Here is a 10,822-nt window from a genome sequence, read left to right as displayed (position 1 = left end):
AAACTTACTATTTCAATGCGTTAAAGAAGCACTCGTTAAAAGGTCAATTACAGACTTAACGTTGCCGGGCACTTATATCCCTCTCTTTATTTTCCCTTATTAAGAAAACAGAACTACTGACAAACTTCCGAAATTCAAACTCCCAAATACGATTTCTCTCAAAATATATATAATGAAAACAGTTACCAATAAAGGGTGACCTTAATGACACTTCATCACTAGTGCCAAACTACGATCCAATTACATAACATGATAGAACCACTTACATAAAAAACTACAGCAGAGACACTGATCTTTAAAAATGAATGTTCACGTGCTCAGACGTGTTAATAAAAGACTACTAGAAAGAGCTGCTCATGGAACTCAGCAGATGCTATGCAATTTTAAGTTTAGCCAGTTGCCAGTCGCTAATTTTTAAAGAAACAGGTTCGTATAAGAACACGTTACATACAATATATATTTATATATCTACCAGCTTAACCCGCTCTGGCGGAAGGAAGATAAACACTAAACCATGGAAGGCAGTATGTGAACAACTCCCGGTAGTGGCCAGGTTCTAAACCACTGCCAGGCCTAGACCTCGGATGACATTTCACTCCCCGCCTAGGCGCTGGCATATTCAAAGGTTTTTGCGCGAATCGCAAAGACATTCCAATAACTCTGAAACATAGAAACACTCGGCAGAATATTTGACTCGATATATGCATATGCGTGTAAAGGAACACGTTACACTACGGACAAATTCACAACTTTGACCTTAAGCATGTTACACATGGACAAATGTATTAATAGAGTGCAGGCTTTGAAAACGCCAATATAAAACAATTTGATTACAGGAAACAAAAAGCACTAGTAAAACTTATGAGAAAACTTTCAAATAACGGCCACCATTTAACTAGGCCAACTGAACTCTTACACACCATCTTAAAGTTCGACTGTGAAAGTCTCAGCATAATAATAAAATTTAAATGTCTCTGAGTGCTTCGGTCAACAAAACACAATTACGACATTTTGTACTCATTAGACTGTTCATTCCATTCCTCAGATCCTCTGTTTCTTCTCAACTTTCACTGAGTATAGGAATGGCATCAATGAACCCTAAAACCGGTATGTTTTCACCTTGTATTTTAATCCTCGATCTGGAGCGCCTATGTATAAAGTGCGCCAAATACAAATAAAACTGTTTTGCAGCGTTTCATTGTTGTTTCACAATTGCAAGCCTATACCTATTAATTCATTACTGCTTCAGCTAACGCAGTGATAAATTCTGTTGCCATATGTCAAAGTGAGCAGCACTAATATGAAATGAATAACGGACTATGCCACAAAAAGTTTACGATCCTTGCGAGAAAATGACCCACATTACGAACTGGCTGCACAGTCTCATAATGAGGCAGTTGTTCGCGAGATAATGAGAAATCGAATAAGTCATTGGCTGGAATCTGGTGCAGCTGTGCTGGTTAATGCTTCCAGTGCGTCATTACTGTGAGGAAACACCTGTCCCTGGCAACACAGTGATATAATGAAAGTGATATAATGAAACATTACTTCATATTGTTTAATTAAACAGTGCTTAGCGCATATTATGTACGTTTATTTTATCGTTGTTTAATTGAACTGAGATTAAACTATGATTTTCCTCTTACATGTTTACTTTGGTAACATAAAGACAGTTATTGTTTACATGTGTAAAAAGTACGCCGCGCGCCCTCTCGTGTTATGAAAACCGGCTGTCCCGCTCGAGGGTTAATCCCACTCTTCAACCTTTCTTTTATTTCGGTCACTGCTTCTTAGGCGCATAGGTTGAACTGCTGGGAAAAAAAAAAAACTACATCCCTGTCTTAAACACTTTCTAATCCCTGCACGTCGTTCATGGTCTTTTACTGTTCCCTCTCGGTTCTTGTGCATATTCTACTTTACCCGCCTTTCCCTATAATTTTCACATATTTTTCCTCAGGATTTCGAACATGTTGCACCTTTTTACGCTGTTGAACGCTTTTTCCATACCGGCAAACCCTATGAACGTATCTTGATTTTTCTTCAGTCGTACTTTCACTACGGTCTGCAAAGTCAGAACAGCCTCTCTGGTGCCTTTACTTTTTCTAAGGCCAATTTTACTGTCATCTAAGAGATCCTCAATTTTCTTTTCCATTTTTTTGTATATTATTCTTATCAACAACTTGGGTGCATGATCTGTGAAGTTGATTCTCCGATAATTCTCGCACTTTTTGGCTGTTGCAGTCTTGAGAATTGAGAGGATGATGTTTTCCCGAAAGACTAATGGTAGATCGCAAGTCTCATATATTCTAACGCCAACGTGAATAATCGTTTTGTTAGCACTTCCTCCAAAGATTTTAGAAATTCCAGTGGGTTGTTATCTATCCCTTGTTCCTCATTTAATTTTAAGTTTCTAAATTCTGATTGTAACACGGGATTGCCCGTTTCTTCCCTATCTACTCCTCTTCCTTCTTCTGTCACCTCATCAGACAAGTTCTCCCCCTGTAGCGGACTTCAACGTAATCTTTCCACCCACCCAGTCTCTCCTTTGCGTTTAACAGTACGATTCCCATTTCGCTCTTAATGCTACCACCCTTGGTTTTAATTTCAGCGAAGGCTGTTTTGACGTTTCAATACGTTGAGTCAGTACTCCCAACAGTCATTTCTTTTCCGATTTCTTCACATTTTTCATGCACCCATATTGCCTTACCTTCCCTGAACTTCACATCTACTTCATTCCTAAGTACCTTGTACTTCTGCATTGCTGAATTTCTCTCGTAATTTTTGTACTTCCTTCTTTCTTCGATCAACTGAAGTATTTCTTCTGTTCGCAATGGCTACTTCGTAGTTACGTTTCGTGTACCAACGTTTCTCTTTCCAACTTCTGTAATTGTCCTTTTTGGAGATGTATTCATCTCCAACTGAACTGTATGTATATATGACCCGGTGGTAGGTAGCGGCACATTGCAGTATTTGCAAACAGTGCCATACTACGCCAACATTTCGGTTTAGTAACAGTTGTAGATCAACTTGGATCAACGCCATCTACACTGGAAGAGTGTATACATATTATTGACGTCGCATGGTGGATGCTGCACCTGTATAGGAAATGTACATCATTATATACTGTAGAAGCTAAGGATTTCAATTAGATGAAAGTGCCTCCGTACCTTCTTCGTTACAGAGGAGGCAGCAAAGAAAGAGCAGCTGAACGCAATGAATAGCGTTCTGAAAGGATAAAACACAGCAAAATTTAAAAAAAAATAATGGAATGTAGTCGAATTAAATTAGGGGATTCCGCGGAAATTAGATTTGTTTGAGACACTGTGAGAATGGAGACATTTGAAATGGGTTGTATAGTAGAATATTGAAGATTAGACAGGTAGGTTTAACAACTTTGAAGAGCTACTGAATCTGTAAATCCAACTGGGGACAAACGAAATTTGTGGCGGAACTTGACTAAATGGAGGGATTGATTGATAGAGCACATCCTGAGGCGCCGTGGGATGTTTTATTCCTGGATGAAAGCCTGATGGTAAAAAATAAAAAAAAAAACATTGAAAGAAACCAAAGTTTGACTACAAAATGGATGTAGGCTGCAACTGTTACGCAGAGATGAAGCGCCTTGCACAGGATAGATCAGCGAGGAGATCTGCATCAAATTTGTGAGTGGACTGAATACCTCAAAAATAGCAGTCACGACAATGGGATTACAAGGACTGTGTCCAGTAGTTCGTAATGTAGGTTAAGATCCATGTCAGCTCTAACAAGATCCTGTTCTTATTCAGAATATTATTTAACACATACACTGAATCGCCAAAGAAATTCGTTTAGGCATGCGTATTCAAATGCAGAGATACACTCCTGGAAATGGAAAAAAGAACACATTGACACCGGTGTGTCAGACCCACCATACTTTCTCCGGACACTGCGAGAGGGCTGTACAAGCAATGATCACACGCACGGCACAGCGGACACACCAGGACCCGCGGTATTGGCCGTCGAATGGCGCTAGCTGCGCAGCATTTGTGCACCGCCGCCTTCAGTGTCAGCCAGTTTGCCGTGGCATACGGAGCTCCATCGCAGTCTTTAACACTGGTAGCATGCCGCGACAGCGTGGACGTGAACCGTATGTGCAGTTGACGGACTTTGAGCGAGGGCGTATAGTGGGCATGCGGGAGGCCGGGTGGACGTACCGCCGAATTGCTCAACACGTGGGGCGTGAGGTCTCCACAGTACATCGATGTTGTCGCCAGTGGTCGGCGGAAGGTGCACGTGCCCGTCGACCTGGGACCGGACCGCAGCGACGCACGGATGCACGCCAAGACCGTAGGATCCTACGCAGTGCCGTAGGGGACCGCACCGCCACTTCCCAGCAAATTAGGGACACTGTTGCTCCTGGGGTATCGGCGAGGACCATTCGCAACCGTCTCCATGAAGCTGGGCTACGGTCCCGCACACCGTTAGGCCGTCTTCCGCTCACGCCCCAACATCGTGCAGCCCGCCTCCAGTGGTGTCGCGACAGGCGTGAATGGAGGGACGAATGGAGACGTGTCGTCTTCAGCGATGAGAGTCGCTTCTGCCTCGGTGCCAATGATGGTCGTATGCGTGTTTGGCGCCGTGCAGGTGAGCGCCACAATCAGGACTGCATACGACCGAGGCACACAGGGCCAACACCCGGCATCATGGTGTGGGGAGCGATCTCCTACACTGGCCGTACACCACTGGTGATCGTCGAGGGGACACTGAATAGTGCACGGTACATCCAAACCGTCATCGAACCCATCGTTCTACCATTCCTAGACCGGCAAGGGAACTTGCTGTTCCAACAGGACAATGCACGTCCGCATGTATTCCGTGGCACCCAACGTGCTCTAGAAGGTGTAAGTCAACTACCCTGGCCAGCAAGATCTCCGGATCTGTCCCCCATTGAGCATGTTTGGGACTGGATGAAGCGTCGTCTCACGCGGTCTGCACGTCCAGCACGAACGCTGGTCCAACTGAGGCGCCAGGTGGAAATGGCATGGCAAGCCGTTCCACAGGACTACATACAGCATCTCTACAATCGTCTCCATGGGAGAATAGCAGCCTGCATTGCTGCGAAAGGTGGATGTACACTGTACTAGTGCCGACATTGTGCATGCTCTGTTGCCTGTGTCTATGTGCCTGTGGTTCTGTCAGTGTGATCATGTGATGTATCTGACCCCAGGAATTTGTCAATAAAGTTTCCCCTTCCTGGGACAATGAATTCACGGTGTTCTTATTTCAATTTCCAGGAGTGTATGTAAACGGGCAGAAGACGGCACTACGGTCCGCAACGCCTATAGAAGATAACAAGCGTCTGGCGCAGTTGTTAGATATCTTACTACTGGTAAATTCGCAGCTTATCAAGATTTAAGCGAGTTTGAGCGTGGTATTACAGTCGGCGCACGAGTGATGGGACACAGCATCTCCGAGGTAGCGATTTTCCCGTACGACCATTTCACGAGTGTACCGTGAATATCAGGAATCCGGTAAAACAGTGTGTGTGTGTTGGGGTTTATAGGCGCTCAACATCGAGGTCATCAGCGCCCTGACACACAGTAAAAGGAACGAATGTGGAGAGACCTAATAAAACTGAAAAACACTCAAAGAAAGCAGGAAAAGAGGGAAAATACTACATAAGAAAGTAAAACCTAAGGTAAGGGATAACATAGCAACAAGAATGACACAGGAAAGCGTCATTGGCTGGCCACTTACATAAAATATGGGCGAGCTTGTCACACAGGAAACAAGTTAAAATCCCCTCCCTAAAATCTTTGTAAAAACATTTGACAGGGCACAGAACTGTAAAACTTTAACCACATTCGTCCGAGTGTTGCCTAAAAGAGTTGGCAGGTCCGCTGGCAAGTCAGCCGCGGCCCGCTGGTCAGAAAATAAAATGCAATCCAATAAAACGTGGCGCACAGTGACCTGGACGCCGCAAGCACCACACATTGGAGGGTCCTCTCGCCGGAGCAGGAAGCCATGCGTCATAGGGCTGTGGCCTATCCGAAGCCGAGTGAGGAGAACCTCGTCCCGTCGATGGGGCTGAAAGGAAGTACACCACACACGCGTTGTGGGCTTGACTATACGGAGCTTATTGTCAGTCACTTCCAGCCACTCATCCTCCCACCGACGCATGACCCGTGAGCTCAACAGCGAGGTGAGTGCGTGCAAGGGGATAGCACACTGACATACTTGTGGGGCGAGACACGCCTCCTTGGCTGCGAGATCTGCCCTTTCATTCCCAGCAATGCCGACATGCCCCGGAACCCAGCAGAAAGCTACAACGTTCCCCAGTCGCTGTAGTCGGAGGAGGGCATCGTGGATGGTCTGGACTACTTTAACTGCCGGATACAAATGGTGCAATGATTAAGGGCACTGAGGGAATCGGAACAGACAAGAAATTTAGGAGAGGAAGAATGTCTCATCTGATCCAGCGCCCGCAAGATCGCAGACAATTCTGCATCAAAGACCGTAAAAGTCTGAGGCAGTCGGACCTTAAGGACACGATCCGGAAAAACAACTGAGCAACCAACGGAATCCCCTTGTTTCGACCCACCCGTAAAAACCGCTACATAGTCGTGGTGCTCAGATAAAACAGCAGAAAATGCTGCATGAAAAACGGTGGCAGGAGTGCAACCTCTCTTGTACTGCAATAAATCTAAAATCACTCCGGGCCTCTTCAGTAACCTGGGTGGCAGGCGGTTAAAACCCTGGATTTGGGGTTGTACAGACTCCACACCGAGCGACTCTAGAACACGTTGCACACGGATCCCGAATGGCAACGTAGGCCGGGGACGGTGGGAAAAAAGGCGGTCCAGAGGTGGATGGGCAACAAGGCGGTGAGCAGGCGAGCTGGGAGCCGCAAGAAACTTACAAGCCTGGCGCACCAGAAGGAGCTGCCGCCGGATGGTAAGTGGCGGCTCGCCAGCCTCAGCACAGAGACTGGGTATGGGACGGGTCCGATAAGCACCCGTGGCCAGTCGAATCCCAGCATGGTGAACAGCGTCAAGGATCCGCAAATAAGACTGCCTCGCTGACCCATATACTGTGCACCCATAGTCCAGCCGTGAACGCACAAAAGCCCGATAAAACTGAAGGAGACGCGCCCTGTCCGCTCCCCAAGACCTGTGGCTGAGGCACTTGAGGATGTTCAGTGCCTTCAGGGATCTGGCTTTCAAGTCACGTAGGTGTGGGAGCCATGACAACCTGGAGTCAAAAATCAGTCCCAGAAACCGCACTGCGTCTCTAAAATGTAGGACAGCATCCCCCATATGCAAGGCAGGCAAAGTAAAAAGACGACGAGAACGATTAAAATGAACACAAACACACTTATCGGCAGAAAACCTAAAACCTGTCTTTGCAGCCCACTCCTCTAATCGCCGCACTGTTAGCTGCAACTGACGGCTCACGGTTGCAACACTGGAGGAGGAACAGAAAACAGCAAAGTCGTCCACAAACAAGGAGCACTGTACTGGACTCCTCACTGTAGACGTTATACTGTTGATGGCTATGGCAAAGAGGGTAACGCTTAAAACACTGCCCTGGGGGACACCGTTCTCTTGCTCAAAGCGATCAGACAGTGTGTTACCAACGCGGGTCCGAAAAAACCGCTGAGACAGGAAAGACCGAATGAAAATGGGGAGGCGGCCACGAAAGCCCCATTGATGCAGTTGTGCAAGAATACAGTGTCTCCAAGTAGTATCATACGCCTTACTGATATCAAAGAAGATACCAATACAGTGATGCTGACGGAGGAAAGCCTGCTGAATAGCCGCCTCGAGGAGTGTCAGGTTGTCGACTGTGGACCGAAATTTTCGGAATCCACACTGAAAGAGGCTAAGGAGCTGCCTGGTCTCTAGCAGCCAGACCAGACGACGGTTAACCATCCGTTCCAGGGTCTTTCCGACACAGCTTGTCAAGGCGATACTACGATAACTACTGGGACATGTGCGGTCCTTTCCTGGTTTGAGGAGAGGGATGAGGATTGCCTCCCTCCACGAGGTGGGGGACACTCCTGTCTGCCATATGAGATTAAAACATTAGAGGAGGATTTCCTTTGACGCCGCTGGCAGATGGCGAAGCATGGAGTACCGGATGCGGTCGTAACCTGGTGCAGTGTCAGAAGTCGCAGTAAGTGCCGATTCAAGTTCCCACATGGAGAAAGGGGAGTTGTAGGCCTCAGAACTGTTCGACCGAAAGTCCAACTTCGCTCGTTCGACAGTCGCACGGTAGCGACGAAATGCTGGATCCTGGGTTGCAGTGGCAGTACTTTGTGCAAAATGCTCTGCCAGCGTCTGAGCAATGGCTCTGGGTGTTGTTTGGAGGCATCCCTGGTTCAGGACTGCAGCTATTGGTAGACGGCTGCGTTTACCGGAAATCCTCCGGATGGCTTCCCATACTTTTGTGGAACAAGTGGAACGGTTGATGGAGTCCAGGAACTCCTGCCATGACCTTTTCTTGCTCTCTTTAATGACACGGCGTGCCCTGGCTCTCGCGATGCGAATGGCGGTAAAATTGACTGCTGTTGGGCGGCATTTAAATCGGCGAAGAGCCGCACGCCTGTCCCGGATGGCTGAACGGCACTCTTCCGTCCACCAAGGCACAAGGCGCCGCTTAGGAGGGCCAGAAGACTGTGGTATGGACAGGTCAGCAGCATGATGGATCACAAGTGTGATGTGATCCACCCATTCCTGTACGCTGTTGTGGCGTTCAAAGACAGCCAATCGAGTGAACAGAGGCCAGTTAGCCCTGCCAATCATCCACGATGGCGGCCTCTGCTCCAGCAATACACCATCCAGGAGATGAATGCGGATGGGGAAGTGATCGCTGGAATGAAGGTCGTCAATGACCTCCCAGTGAACAGAGTCGGTGAGGGCGGGAGAGCAGAAAGATAGGTCAATGGCTGAGAATGACCCAGTAGCAGCAGAGAAATGAGTTGGAGTACCTGTGTTGAGGATGCACAACACTTGAGATGTTAGGAGGCTCTCCAAAATTCGACCTCGAGTGCAAAGAGAAGTGGAGCCCCACAGGACATGATGGGCATTGAAGTCTCCCAGGAGGAGAAAGGGGCGGGGGAGTTGGTCGATAAGATCTGTGAGAGCGTTTAAGGTCATTGCATCCAAAGGGGGTAAATAAAGGGAGCAAACAGTAAGCCTTCGACGGGAATGCCTGCAACTGCTTGCTGTCAGTATTCAGGGGGAGAGCAGAGGAGTGGTGGTCATTATTGACAAACACGGCGACTCCGCCTTTGGCTCTGTCTCCAGTCAGGTCATCTTTGCGATACAACGTATAGCCCCTGAGTACAGGAGCATCAGATGGTCTTAGATGTGTTTCCTGTAAACACAAGCACAGGGGGCGTTGCCGTGCTAGGAGGTGCAGTTCCTCCACATGTGCCCGGAATCCATTCATGTTCCACTGTATAATGGGAGCCATCGATCAGGGTGGGAGGACCTTCAGTCTCACTTTCTGTCGGGGAGGAGAGCCCACAACAGGTGGAGGCTCAGTTTTGGGGCGAGATGATTGCCCCAGTCTGACATCAACCTCCATCGCCTCTGAAGAGGAGTCGAGAGAGACGTCAGAAAGAATGACATCAACATCAGCAGACTGTAGAACTTCAGTCTCCTTTAGCGGTCGAGTCTTCATCTTTGGTTTGGGCTTCGATTTTCTGGCCTGAGGCGGCAGTGGAGCCAAAACCTCAGAAGCAGTAGGGGGTGTAGCAGCACTGGGCATTGCACAAGAATGGACCTGGGAAGGGGCAGGAAGTTCCATGACGTCACCTACCACGGCCTGGTCAGAAGGCCGTGGGGGGGGGGGGGGGAGCAGCAGGCTTCACAGGAACAGCAGCAGCACACGTACATTGACAAACGCAGGTGCTAGTGCTGACAGTAGCAACCTCCGTTTGTGTAGCGGCATCAGTTTTCAAGACTGGCTGTTTGAGAACGGAAGAAAAGGAAGCAGCGAACGTGGGCGGCTGCAGGGACTTGTAAATTTTCTTTGCCTCACCGTACGGGATGCGTTTGGTGGTTTTAAGTTCCTGGATCTTCCGTTCCTCAAGGAAAACTCTACATTCCCTACTCCACACAGGGTGATCCCCAGAGCAGTTGACACACTTGGGAGGAGAGGAGCAACCAACTCCCTCATGGGCGGCTGTACCACAGTTCCCGCAAGTGGCTTCCCCTTTACAGCCGAGAGTAGTGTGTCCAAAGCGTTGGCATTTAAAACACCGCATGGGGTTGGGGTAATAAGGCCGTACACTGAGACGTAGGAAACCTGCCTTCACATGCTCGGGCAATTTGGTGCTGTTAAACGTAAGGATGAACGAGTCAGATTTCAGGAGAGCACCATCCACCCGTTTCATAACGTGTTGCACGTCGACAATTCCTTCCCGCGACCATTCAGCCTTCAGTTCGTCTAGGGGAATATGAACGAGATCTCGGCAAGTCACAACACCCTTGCTGTAGTTCAAGGTGGTGTGAAATTCAGCCTCAATCGCAAACTCCCCAAGAAATTGTGCCTTCTGAAGGTTCTGGACTTGCTGGAAGCTAGATGTTTCAACCAGCAAGGTGCCATTGCGCAAGCGCTTTACAGACTTTAACGTGCCAGCAATACCCTCTAAGCCCTTCTGTATATAAAATGGCGAAACTTTTTCAAAACTCCCATCTTTTCTTTTAATTATGAGAAACACATTCTGGGAAGCAGCAAGCGTTCTGTTACTAGTACCGAAATCAGGAGGACTGGCTACACGAGCCCTCTTGTTAGATTGGGTGTTAGAACCTACCAGCGGCCCACCCTTTCCGCT

Source organism: Schistocerca nitens, chromosome 4 (genome assembly GCF_023898315.1).
Source record: "Schistocerca nitens isolate TAMUIC-IGC-003100 chromosome 4, iqSchNite1.1, whole genome shotgun sequence".
In the NCBI taxonomy this organism is placed as follows: Eukaryota; Metazoa; Arthropoda; class Insecta; order Orthoptera; family Acrididae; genus Schistocerca; species Schistocerca nitens.
This window is presented reverse-complemented; position numbering follows the sequence as displayed.